At 44.5% G+C, this 14,143-nt stretch overlaps 1 pseudogene; it reads left to right on the top strand.

Annotated features, from left to right (window-relative positions):
• Positions 1–264: 264 nt before the first annotated feature.
• On the top strand, positions 265–13,222 carry LOC123485352 (annotated as a pseudogene).
• Positions 13,223–14,143: the final 921 nt, after the last annotated feature.

The following is a 14,143-nucleotide window of genomic DNA, read 5'->3' as shown; positions in this document are numbered from 1 at the left end:
TCTTAGAAAAACCCCTGGGAAAGCTGACTGCCAAAAATGAATAAAGTAGGCATATGGTTAACAAAATGGACTCTGTATGTAGCACTGTGCAATACCATATGCGCCAAAGAAAGGAAGGTGAAGACCTTTTCCCCAGCCCTGTCCCCTAGGTCAGCACTAAGAGCAGCATTCATATCCTGCTCATTTCCCCTCCTGGAATGTGTCATTGACCACAATGCTGGTTCTGGTTGTTGCTGGTCCCCTACAGGGAATATTAGCTCAGCTATGGCGCCCAGCAGTCTACAGCCATGTATGTGGCCTAGGGGAAATATACAACGGGCGCAACACACACCAAATGCTTATTGCTATGGTTGTGGCCATTTCAGTGGCCTGCTGTGCTGAGAGTCTGTGCAGCGCTAGCGCTGTCCATGGTGCGGACTGCTGACAAAGAGGCTACTATATTCCTAATGAAACCTATTTTGGAGGCTATGGCGGCTAAGTGGCCGCTGCCCTTTCATTAATACCCATCTGGCTCCCTGCGCCTGGCCATTATGATTGGACACTTTTGAGCCAACAGCCACGCAGTTGCCTCCAGCACCATGTTAGTGGAATAGGATGTGGTGCAGCTGGGTGGCTGTAAGGGATCTGGATGGATGATGCCATTATAGCAAGGTTGGCTATCACTAGCTACAGACACCTTGGTTCAGTGAGAGCTCATTTTGGCGCTGACATATGCTTCATCACTCAGCTAAACTGATATGTTCATGCAGGTCCAAGGCAAAATGAACCATCATAGACCTGGTACTTCATTCAGCATTTGTCCACTTGAAAGTGAGAGCGAACCAAACAAAGATGACATTTAGACAAAGTAATGAGTAAGACTGTAACTTAACCCAGACCATATGAATTTCAGTGATGCAAATATGACGCTTCCTCTCCTTGACCTCTGACCCCTGTCATGGAAACACCAGCAATTAACCCACAAGGCCACTCTCCAGGAAGTGACCGTTCACTGCAAGGTCCTGCAAAGACTGACAGTCACCGCCCCCCACGCTAGGAAAGCAAGGTCCCTAATCCCTAGCTAAGAGTGTCACAGTAAAAACCATCCCCGCCAACATTCAGCTTCAGCCCAGAAAGCAGTGATGATAATTATCTGGTCATTCATTAACTCATAATTTCCTGCCTGGTGGATGACATGTAGAGTGGCAGTTTGCTGATTAACCTAACGTGAATAACAGCAGCGGCGCCCCTCTTATCGCGAAGCAGCGCCGCGTCCACGGGAGAGCACAGCTTAAGACGGGGGGATGCTAGGGGAGGTGACGGTTTGACAGGCGGACAGGAAGGGGGAGGCAAAAGGGGGTGTAGGAAGAAATGTGGCTTGTCATTTAATAGCTTAGACTTAATAAGGTGGCAGTTGCAGAAGCACTGACTAAAATGAATAGTTTCTATTATTACTCTGCTTTTCATGTTGACTACATCAACAAACGTGTCGCTTGCTCCAAATATGTATTGCATTTTCTCATTGTCATTGAATGAGAAAGTTGTAAAAAAGCTCAAACTTTTCAGTTTGACATTTTTATGGGTTCTATATGTAATTGTGTCTGCACACTCTCCTTCTTGAAAGTGTCATTACTGAAGTGAAATGGAGTCTGTATTCCTCAATCAGTCTGTCTGTAGTGGCTGGGCCTGTATTGGATAGATTCAGCAGGCTGCTTTTCTGTGGGAATGCTTATCAAATGCATCCGTTCAAAAGCAACGCACCAAAGAAATGCTGCTGCGACAATCACAGATCATCTCCATTCCATTGCCTCCATTTTCTCTCATCTGCAGGAGAACTTGCATTTGGTTGCTTTTGAGAGAGAGGACACCAATTATACTGTCCCAGTCTATATGAAGTATTTCTATCAAAATATTTATTGTTTCGATTTGAAACCTTCAGTCATTTAGTGTGTCTAGATTACTCCAATAGTGTTTTGAAATGGTATGTTTGAGCAATAGGTGCTGCTGTGGTCCTAGTTGGATATATCCACTCTCTGAAACACTGAAAATGTGCCCTAGAAATCTCAGCTTTTTTTTGGGCCTATTTGCAATTGTCCTTCAAGGGTTTCTCCCCTCTCTTCTGAAGAACAACTCTGTGGACAACACAGAGAATTTATGTAACCTTAGTGTTCCTATGAAGTTACTGCATTCATCTGTTGACTACTCTTCCCCAACAGAAGTGCTATGTTGTTATCGACACACCACAGACCACGGGGGACAGAATACAAAACCAACACCTATTTCATCCTATAGGGAGGAAAAGAGAGAACAGGCTACGATTTTCCCACTGCCTTGCTTTGGTCAAGATAGATTGGGGGAGATGAGTATTGGGAAAAAACGACAAGCATGCCCGATACAATACAGCTTGTATTGACTGATGTATAAACTGTAGATTCAATCACTATTTAATTATATGATTGCCACGACTTCCGCACGAGGCTGCCTCCCTCCTTGTTCAGGCAGGCTGGGCGCCGTCGGCCACCGGCTTACTAGCCACTGCCGCCCGCATATATCATCATTCCATTTGTCTTGTCTGCAATTACACACACCTGGTTCTTATCCCCTCATTGTCCGTGTATAAGTGTGTCTCTGCCCTTGTCCTTGTGGGTGATTGTTTAATTGTGAGAGTAGTGTAGCTCGGGTGGAGCTACTGTACCTTGTTATTGCCGGGGTAGATATTTCCCTGTGCCTGTTATTGTTGGAGCTACCGTAACTTGTATTGCAGGGTAGATCCCTGTGCTGTTGCTTGTCGCTATCCAGCGCTATTTGTGACGACGAATAAACTCTGCATTCGGTGATTACCCTCCTGCGCCTGACTCCTTCTATCACACTCATCACAATGATATCCGCGCCCAATTAATATATGCAACAGCTTCCTTAATGCCCTGTGACTGTAGGGGTGGATTGGCTGGAGAAATGTCCTGTATAAAATTGAACAGTAGAGTTAGATTAACTTAAGGCCATTTTTTCTGTTTTACAATTATTATATTGATTTACTTTCTCTCCTTTCTCCTCCCCTTCTTCCCTCTCTCCCTGACTTTTCGCTCTGTCTGTTTGTGGGTTGATATAGTATCTGGAGATTAACTCCATGAACGGTAGTTTCTCCCGATGGCAAGGGTATATCGCTCGGCCCATTGCTTCCGTAAGCAGTTGCTATCACTGTCATGCACATTTGTTTGTTCTGGTTACACTTAACTTTACGCTCGGTAAGCTATTTTCAGACATCCGATACTCTATTCCATCAGTGTGTTTCAATCTTATATACTATAGCATTGATACTGTATGTTTAACATGAACGTTTTTTTCATGACTGTCTGGGGGAAATATAATTTAGGTATTATAGATCTGGGAGACTTCCTGTGCTTTCTGGAAATGAACCACAAGGGCTACTGTACTGTGTGGTGTGTGAACTGCAGCATTTTACAGAAGATCTAGTTTAGGGTTCCTAAATGTTTTTGGGCCCGAGACCCCATTTTCATATCAAAATGTTTTCAACGACTCCCACCAAGTAATGTAATCAACGCCCAATGTTCACTTTCTTTATTTGGGCTATGATAGTTTATTACAAATCAGTCTGACTGTACTTTTGACAGTATTTAAATCTGAAGGAAGTACAGTGTATCGGAAGTATTCGACCCCTTGACTTTTTCCACATTTTGATACGCTAAAGCCTTTTCTAAAATTGATTAAATCGTTTTTTTTCTCTCATCAATCTACACACAAACCCCATATTGACAAAGCCAAAACGGGTTTTTGAAATTTCAGCAAAAAATGTTTTTAACACAACTGAAATAACACATTTACATAATTATTCAGACCCTTTACTCAGTACTTTGTTGAAGCACCTTTGGCAGCAATTAACAGCCTTGAGTCTTCTTGGGGTAGTGGCGCCACAAGCTTGGCACACCTGTATTTGGGGAATTTCTCCCATTTTTCTCTGCAGATCCTCTCAAGCTCTTGTAGGTTGGATGGGGAGCGTTGCTGCAAGCAGCTATTTTCAGGTCTCTCCAGAGATGTTCGATCGGGCTCTGGCTGGGCCACTCAAGGACATTCAGAGACTTGTCCCAAAGCCACTTCTGCGTTGTCTTGACTGTGTGCGTAGGGTCGCTTGTCCTGTTGGAAGGTGAACCTTCGCCTCAGTCTGAGGTCCTGAGTACTCTGAAGCAGGTTTTCATCAAGGATCTCTCTGTACTTTGCCCCAGCCCCATCTTTGCTCGATCCTGACTAGTCTCCTAGTCCCTGAGCCGCTGAACACATCCCAACAGCACATGCTGCCAACACCATGCTTCACTGTAGGGATGGTGCCAGGTTTCCTCCAGACATGACGCTGGGTATTCAGGCCAAAGAGTTCAATCTTGATTTCATCAGACCAGAGAATCTTGTTTGGCAGGTCTGAGAGTCTTTAGGGTGCCTTTTGGCAAACTCAAGCGGGCTGTCATGTGCCTTTTTACTGAGGGAATGCTCCTCCATCCCCCCCATAAAGGCCTGATTGGTGGAGTGCATGCAGAGATGGTTGTCCTTCTGGAAGGTTCTCCCATCTCCACAGAGGAACTCTAGAGCTCTGCCAGAGTGACCATCAGGTTCTTGGTTACTTCCTTGACCAAAGCCCTTCTTCCCTGATTGCTCAGTTTGGCCGGGCGGCCGGGGCCTCAAGGAAGAGTCTTGGAGGTCCAAACTTCCTTCATTTAAGAATGATGGAGGCCACTGTGTTCTTGGGGACCTTCAATGCTGCAGAAATGTTTTGGTTATTTTCCCCAGATCTGTGCCTCGACACAATCCTGTCTTGGGAGCTTATGGACAATTCCTTCGACCTCATGGGTTGGTGTTTGCTCTGACATGCACTGTCAACTGTGGGACCTTATATATACAGGTGTCTGCCTTTCCAAATCATGTCCAATCAACTGAATTTACCACAGGTGGACTTCTTATCAAGTTGTAGAAACATCTCAAGGATGACCAAAGGAAACATGATGCACCTGAGCTCAAATTCAAGTCTTATAGCAAAGGGTCTGAATACTTATGTAAAAGGCATTTTGTTTTTTATTTTTAATACAATCGCTTTGTCATTATGGGGTATTGTGTGTAGATTGTTGAGGATTTTTTTTATTTAATCTATTTGTAGAACAAGGCTGAAACGCAACAAATGTGGAAAAAGTCAAGGGGTCTGAATACTTTCCGAAGGCCTGTATAGTTTCAAATGACTGAAATGCATCAGAAATGTATTGGAAAGTTCAGAAGATCATCAGGCAATGATTTTGTATGATCTTCTGTGTAGAAAAGAATGCATCTTTCTTTTACCCCCAGTCTGATTTAGTCTAGTCATGTCCATTCTGGAGTCCTGTACTGGCTTGTAGAGGGAAAACAGAAGACACATACGCGTTCCTGAGAGTCTTATCTTTCAGTGATGGGGTCATATTTTCTAATTAAACGAGAGACACATTTGTAGGAAAAAAACCCGAAACCGCTCTGTTTATTACAACTGCATCTAGCGGCTACCGAGGTTATTGACGTAACCCTGGTTCTACGAACAAGCACCATTTAATTTATTTTATTTCAGTTTGGGAAAACGCTGAGCTAGTTGAAACCGAGGGATAATGGGACCGATATTAAAGTAAAAAGACTGCCCAGACCTTTATGGTCTGTCGGGCATTGACAGGGATTAGTCCAGATGCTGAATATATATGTATAATATATACTCTAAGATTAACCTTAAAGGAAGAGTCAATTTCCTCTAGTAGCATCTTATGTTTTTATTAATTTTGCTGTGTGACATGATATCTTTTCCAAAAGCAAGCAGTAGTATTGACAGTGGAATAAATTATATTTATATAGATATCTCATGATGTCTTTTTGATGGATGTATGTGGGTGTGTATGTGTGTCTCTGTCTGTATCCCACAGGCCGAGCCGGTGTGAAGCAGCCCCGCAACCAGCCGAGGTTCTTCACCATGGAGGGAGATGAAGAAGAGAGTATGAGTATCCTCCATTTCACCACACTGGTCCCGAACTTGCTGTCATGTTGTTATGTTGTGGAAGGTGCTTACACACACTAATAATATAATATCCTAGTAGTGCAAAAATCGATTTACTCGAGTTATATGATTTCAAGTTGAAAACTGCAATATCACTAACACAACATTATTGGAAGGAATCCAGTGAGGAGAATTGTAGGCCTATAATGTATTAAATCTCCTCTCCTGATTTGTTTGTGTAGGATTGACGAGAAAGTGTCATCAGACTGTGTTTCCTGGCTCAGGAGGGTAGGATAGAGATTTAATCTCCCGTTCAGGGGGAGATGAGGGGGATGTGTCCTGCGTTATTTCAGACCGTTTTAAGAGAGGATTCTAAGCTTGACCCTGTTTCTCGAAAGCTTCTAAAACCCCACAGAGTACCTCCTGTAGGTTCTGAGAGCAGTTATGGTTTGGCCTAAACTGCCTGTAAAGTGGGAGGGTTATTGAGGAAAGGGAAGTTCTTTCTATAGTCAAAATAGAGGGTTTGTCAACAACAACAAACACTTCCAAGCCCAATGGGGCTGTCTCATGTTGTAAGGTGCAGAGAGAGAGAGAGGGGCTGTATGTATCTATGGAGCAGATGTTGAATTCATTCAGCGCAGTGCTTTGCCCAGGACCACTCACAGAGATCCCATTACACACTTGACAGTTATGATGTTAGGATATGTTGTATGTTAGACAGCCCTAATCCTCCTGTTTCCCCTGTTACCACCAAGCCCAACCCACATGGGAGCTCACTTGGATTACTGTGTCGGTCAGGGACGTTCCTTGCTGCACAACTCATTGGCAGTTGAGGGTTGCTGGCAGGCCGATGGGTATACATTACAAGGTTACTCAAGGGCTTTCTGGTTAATGTGTGTGTGTGTGTGTGTGTGTGTGTGTGTGTGTGTGTGTGTGTGTGTGTGTGTGTGTGTGTGTGTGTGTGTGTGTGTGTTGTGTTCTGTTCAGAACTGAGCATGGTTAGGCGGCGGACAGTGTTGTCGTGGCGTGGCCAATCACAAATGCTTGTTGGTAACCCCCTCTTTCCCAACAGGGTTGAAATCACTACTTCCTCCTGTTGAGCTGGGCGTCCAGCAGCATTGTGTTTTTTACACTGTTTATATTTTCTTTGCATGCCTGTTACTTAGCATTACCACAACTACCAGCCTAGTCACAAAAAAAATCTGATATATACTCTGTACACTTTGTTTTAGAAAATGATGATATACAGCTTGGTCCAGAGCCAAATTATAATGAAAAGAAAACTATATATTTGAATATATTTTTGACTGCAGTGGTGCATGAAAATCCTAGAAAAACACTTGTTTGTTTGTCTCTAGCACCTCCATTTTGGGAGGTGGCGATATCCTATTTTGTCCCTCTTCTCTCCAAGCCCCTTTTCACTACCTTCTTTTCTCTCCTCCTGCATTTTATACAAGGATGTATTTGATCCCTGAGCGCCGAAAGGAGTAACCTATCGAGCTTTTGCTGGAGGATGTTATAAATGAAAATTTACACCAAGTTCCATCAGCTTTGTAATCAGGACGGGCGATATGGTCTCCAACCACAGCTACACCTAATTTATTAATAATCCAGGATAAATACAACCCTTACAGTTAAATTTGGTCATGTAGTCCTTCACAGGACATTTCTAGAAGTTTTGAGAGCCAGTTCTTCAATAACACAGATGAATAGATAATCAGGAGCCAGATGACAACACTGAAATGTTTAGACATTTTGGTGGGGTATTTGTATTTACACTGCCTATGTCTTTGGTAGTGCTTATTCTGAGAAAATATATAAGTAAATAAACTATAAAGATTTTCCCCAGAAATCTGTCCTTTCATCAAGTTTTTTTCAGGCCTTTGATTGTATTGAAGGTTAATGTTGATACTAATATTACTATGTATTTAACATACAATGTTTTCTATAATGACTACTTATGAATCTATCATACATAGGAACACAAGCATCACTTGTCCAGTTACAAAGAAGAGATAAAGGGAATCTATAAATTTTACATTTACAAGATCCTGCAACGTAAGGCGCTGTAAGTTACCCCTTCTGGGCACCGCAGGTCGAAAGCAGCACCGATGATAAGGAAAACCAACCTGACAACGTGGGCCTCCTCTTCAAGAGGGGTTGGGGGCTGAGGGGGCAGCCCACCTCCCTAATGGGGGCAGTGCAGGGTGTGGAGGGGGTCAGGAAGCGCCCCTTAGAAGATAAACGGGCATCACAACAGCAAGTACAGGCCCAAGAAGCGAAGAAAGCTGCCCGGGCCTATTCTGCCCGAGAAATGCCCTGATGCAGCTGGAATGAGAAGCGCTGCAGTACAAGCTGCTGTCCCAGACCGGGCCCGGTCCACGCACCCGTGTTCGGGCATGACCGCCGAGGTCAATGGGCAGCTGCTCGAGGGCTCCGGCCCCACCAAGAAGAAGGCTAAGCTCAACTGGGGCTGGAGAAGGCTCTGCGGCCGCTCGCCCAGTTCCCCAACGCTCCGAGGCGCACATGGCAAAATGGGCCGGACGCCAACGGCCAACACAGACGTTACCTCCGACCAGGCTGACTTCCCGGATATGTTGTTTAATGGGTTTGAGACCCCGGCCCCTCCGGAAGAGTCCTTCCACCTGGGCTCAAAATGGTACCAATGGCTCCTTCAGCTCCCCGGGACTAGTAGAGTACCTGTTGGCGAACCCCGGCACCACCGCCTCGGAGTCAGTCCCCGCAGGGCCTACCACCCACCCCGCTCGTCCCAGCCTTCTGCCTCCCCCGCTATTGCCAAGAACCCTGTCATGATCCTCACCCAACTACGACCCCGCTAAAAGTACGACTTTGAATGCAGAGAGTGGAGAGAGCCCACGCCAAGAACTTCAGCCATGCCGTGGAGGTTGACACACAGACGCTCCAAGGCTCAGGCCGCACTAAGAAGCTGGCCAAGGCCGCGCGAAAAGGCGCTCTCTCTGCCCTCTTTAACATGCAACTGGACCAGACACCGTCCAGACAAGCCTATACCCAGGAGAGGGCCTGCAACTGCACCTGCCACAGGTAAGAACTACTACTGCCCACACCACGCTCACATTAAGATACTGCTGGATGACATGCTATTTCATATGGTTATTTGAAAAGCTTTTACTTTGAATGTAAGGGCACAGAATAGCACATAGTAACCTTATAATGCAGGACAACCCCCCCCACACCCCACCCCCCCCTCTCCCCATCGGAAATCTTGTGGAGCAATAGAAAAATTGTAGAAGTATGCAGAGACTCTTCTTAACTCTATCTGGGGTGGTTTAACCCAAGAAATAAGAGAGCAATGGTCAGATATGTCAGTTTGCCTCACCCTCCATTGCAGGCAGTATTCAACGCTCACTTCCTATTGACCATTCTCAGTTTAATTGACTTGATGGTCCAACCAGCTCATTATAAGCCTCTATGACAGGGCTTAATTGAAAAGGAGAGAAGCTTAGAGACAAAGTGGTACATACAGCCTTGAACGCTCCACGTTGCTTTGTGTACACTCAAATCTATTTACACATCACTTAATCCCGCGCTCTAATCCCTCCTGCCTGAGATAACGACTGACGAGGCGGTAATTTAAAACTGTAATCTTAATTAACATCAGCTCCTGGAATGCTATTCAAACATACCTATTGATTAGACTAGCTGCTCGCTCGGTTGAGCTTGTTTAGAACAGATCAGTCAATTAAGCGGAGTGGGATGATTTGGCGTTGCAGCGCTTAAGTTCCCCTGGTGTCTTGTCTGTCACTCATCCCTATCAAACCCTTTTATCTGCAGTTAAAGTAGTCTGATCCCCGAAGAAGTAGGCACCTCTAATCTATTATACTGCACCCAGCCTGTCTTCTGTTCTGTTACCTGGAGCTTCAGCTTGAGAAAGCAGTGTCTCATAGGGGTACCCTGGATTGTCATTGCCTCGATGATTTTTAATTTCACACATTCATGTGGAGGTTTTGGTTAGATTTTCACTTGATCATAGATGTTTCATGAGAGCTATATGATGTCAGAAAGGTGGTCCATAATGTTTAATCTTCTCCAGGAACTTACCCCTCTCCCTCCCTCCCCCTTCTCTGTGTCTTGCCTTTCTATTCTGTCTGGGTTTAGCCTCTGGTTTAAGGCCTCGGTTTTTCTTCTGATGTTATGATGCCGAAACCCGGTATCTCATGCTCTGCTTGGTGGTTACCTCAGGTTCTAGCTGATGCTGTGTCCGGGTCTGGTAGTTGATAAGTTCAGTGAGTTGACGGATAACTTCACACTCCCCGCACGCACGCCGGAAGGTCCTAGCAGGCATTGTGTCATGACAACAGGCACGGTTAGAATAATTTTATTTTCCCAAAGGAAATTTGACTTTAAGCTGATTTTTCTCTGCACTTCTGTCAGATGGAGAGAGCCCACTGGTGCTGCATGGATCACAACTGGGGGGTTTCATTAGAAACTAATCACGAAAAAAATATGTTTGCCTAATTTACATTGTATATTAGGTATCACTTTACATTTCCTAGTTGATTTTATCACTGCATCATGAAACAAGAGAAATAAAATGATATACTTGTATTCAGTAGATGTAGTCTATATACTATTTTAAACTATTTTCGCTCCAATCCACACGTCCGGCCCAGTGCACTGATGTCAAGGAGGCACAAGTGATCTGTGTTTCCACCGGGACCAAGTGTATAAAACGAAGCGAGTACATGAGCGACCGCGGCCTGGCTTTGAACGACTGCCATGCTGAGATCATTGCCGAAGGCGGTCCCTCCTTAGGGTACATGTATGCACAGCTGGAACACTTCCTCGGGTAAGTCACTGAAAACACCGAGACTGGGTTAGTAGAGACCGACTGGTCAACAACAATCATAAACAATTTCATTTTACCGGAAGAAACAAATGCCAACGTTACGTCCTTGTCTTACCCAGCGTCCGCCTGTCTCTCCGGCTCTTCCGTGGGTCCGTCTGCCACAGCAACAACAGAGAGGAGCAGCAGAAGCCGATATTCACGAGGTGTGAGAACAAGCAGGGCTTTCGCGCCGAAGGAAAATGCAGTTCCACCTGTACATCAGCACAGCCGCTGCCTGCATGGAGACGCACGTATCTTCTCACCCCATGAGGCTGCCTTTGAGGGTGAGACTTTGCCCTGGGATGGCTCTTCTTCTTATGCTTCTTCTTCTTCATTTTAAAATGCTTCTTCTTCATCATTTTAAAGGCTTATTTCCCCTTTCCATTTCATCCACAGATCAGGGAGACAAGCATCCTAACAGAGGAAAGCCACGTGGTCAGCTGAGGACCAAGATAGAGTCTGGAGAGGGGACCACATCCCTGTGGGAAAGCCAGTAACACCATCCAGACCTGGGACGGCTACTGCAGGGAGAGAGGCTTGCTCACTATGTCCTGCAGTGACAAGATCGGCCAGGTCTGTGCCCATCTTTGAGCACCACTCCTTTTTGCTAGGTTGTATGTTTTAACAACCAGTCAAACTGTAACCATTCAGAAGGTGTCCAGTCATTTTTCATGGAATGAAGATTTAAATATGACTTTCATAAAAAACACCAACAACGTAAATCTACTATTTATGCCATTATTGTGGAACTTTGTCCGACTTTTCACAAATGTCAGAGAATAGCGCATGTAAGGCTTTTGCTTGAGGAAATCACATGGACAGCAAAAGCCCAGAGAACAGGCCTTGAAGAAACAATCTAACAAACTTTACTGAGATCAAAGTGAATAAATCAAACAAATATTGTTCATGATTACACACCTGGCAGCTTGAGGAGCTGTTGTCGCTCCTAGGGCACACTCCAGCAGGGATGCCATTTCCGTGGAGATTAATCAAAGGCCTAATCAGCGCCTCCAGCATAATCATACGTAGCACTGCTCTGTTGGCAGAGTGTTACACAAGGTGATTGGGACTTGAGAGAGAGAGAGGTTAGAAGCTAGGGCCTGAGGAATGCACTAATCAGAATCATTTGAATAGCATCTGGACTCACAGGCAATAAACACCCTTCATCACAAAAAGTGGAGCTTAATTTTCAAGAAATAGGAAATGTCCAACTGAGAGGCTATTACATATTATTTTCTTCAACTTAGGTTGTATTAGTGGTGGAGAAAACAGGGTACAAGAAGCACATTTTCCAATTCAACCTCATAAGGCGTTCAGACTGATCTGGAAATGTTCAGGGTAAAATCCGAAAAACTCAAAATAGTTTTTAATCCTAGACTTGGGTCTTATCCATACCTTACACTCAGAAATGTCTGTGTTTTGTGGTGGTAAGACTCAAAAGGTTGTGTGTGACAAAAGCAAGTGCATCCCCATGATCAGCACTTCTCACTCGCCCTTCTTAGGTGGAACGCAGTAGGGATCCAGCTCTGATGTGTTACTTCACTTGAGCCCATCTACTTCTCCAGCACTATCCTGGGCTAGTCTGTACCACGCAGACCACCTCTCCAGAGCCATGTACCAGAGGATCGCTGACATTGGAGGACCTGCCCCAGACGCTCCAATCTCAACCGGCCACTTCTGGAGCGAAGTTCGCCCCACTCATCCTACATCCTACTCCTACTTAGTTGATGCCAGATCACAGCCCCCTGGATTGTCCTGGAAAAATATATCTTACAAAGGAATCTTTTTAAGTCACTTTCTCTTCTCTGCAGGAATAAGCAACGCAGAAGCACGGCAGCCGGGGAAAGCTCCTAACTTCAGTGTGAACTGGGCTGTGGGAGACCAGGGCTTAGAGGTCATCAACGCCATGACAGGCAAGGATCGACTTGGGGACGGGCCCTCGAGGCTCTGCAAGCACGCCCTCTACAGCCGCTGGGTGCGCCTATACTGCAAGGCGAGTGGCACTTAACCCGCACAACACCTTATATACTCTCGGGTGTGCTTTTGGTGTGTGTGTCTGGGTATGTCCAAGAACTCAATTTACCAACGTAAATGTTTTGACATCAGTGTTTTTTTCACTTGATTGTTGAATACTCTCTACCGTGTTTTATTCTTGTCCAATTAAAACCTCTCTTTCCTGACTTTAGCTTTCACAGACTCTGAGAATCAAGAAAGGAGCCAAACCCAGCTTGAACCATGACGCCCAAACAGGCAGCGTTTTATACCATGCTGCCAAGCAGACTCTGGACCAAGAATTCCACAAGGCAGGACTGGGAGCCTGGGTCAAGAAACCTATCGAACAGGACCAGTTCTCACTCCAGTCCTGAGAGTGGATTGTTTTCATAGAAAATAGAATGACTATGTTATTCAAAAATGTGTCGCTGTTATCATAGGAGGAAGAGGAGGCCCAGATGAAGATACCACTTCCTACCAACTGTTTAGACGTCACGTGTTCTGGGTGTGGATGACACTCACACAACCCTTTGTTCCCTCTCCTGATCACTCCACTTTTTGACCATAAGACATTGAATTTGGTTGAATTTTTGTCTTATTGTTTTTCTCAATGACTACTGTAAAGGCTTTGTTTTCATTATTGTTTGTGTCAAAATAATTGTGATTGTTATTGATGTTTGATTAGTTTCATGATGTTTATTTCACTTACAAATAGTAACCTAACACGTGAAATATGACAGCTGCAAAACTGGAAACCTGGGATTTTTTTAAATGGATTTTGTTGATACATTTTATAAATCAACACATGCAAAAAATCAACTGAAATCAAAGTTGGCTATCTACAGACAAACCTTGTCTACACTCACTGTATGATTATGCTAAATATATAGAAAGCTCAAGCTTATGCCTCCCAGTAGTGGTCAGTGATCAATAGCTATTTTTCTGTCTTCTTCGTAAGTATTAGTGTTGTAGCCGTTCCTTTGTCTTGAAGGCTGATGTCCTCTTTGCACTTTTCATGTGCAGTCTTTTCTTTGTTTTTGCTGTGAGATGTAAAGCATTGCACTGTCTGAGACGATATGTTTGTTTGTTTTGGGAATAGTGATAGATACGTGTGTTTTTTTGATTCCGAAAATTAGATTGAGAATGCTTTCTATATTTGCTAATGACATGTTTTATCTAAGTCTATCTGAAGTAGGCCTACTTAACTTCTGACAAAGATTTGATTCCTTTTTCCCTTTACAGTCAATTACATAAATTATACTAAAGTACATATGGCCCTTGAAACGACATTTCTG

The sequence above is a fragment of the Coregonus clupeaformis genome, unplaced genomic scaffold, assembly GCF_020615455.1.
Source record: "Coregonus clupeaformis isolate EN_2021a unplaced genomic scaffold, ASM2061545v1 scaf0660, whole genome shotgun sequence".
In the NCBI taxonomy this organism is placed as follows: Eukaryota; Metazoa; Chordata; class Actinopteri; order Salmoniformes; family Salmonidae; genus Coregonus; species Coregonus clupeaformis.
Note: the sequence above shows the minus strand (reverse complement) of the source record. Positions and strands in the feature narration are given on the sequence as shown.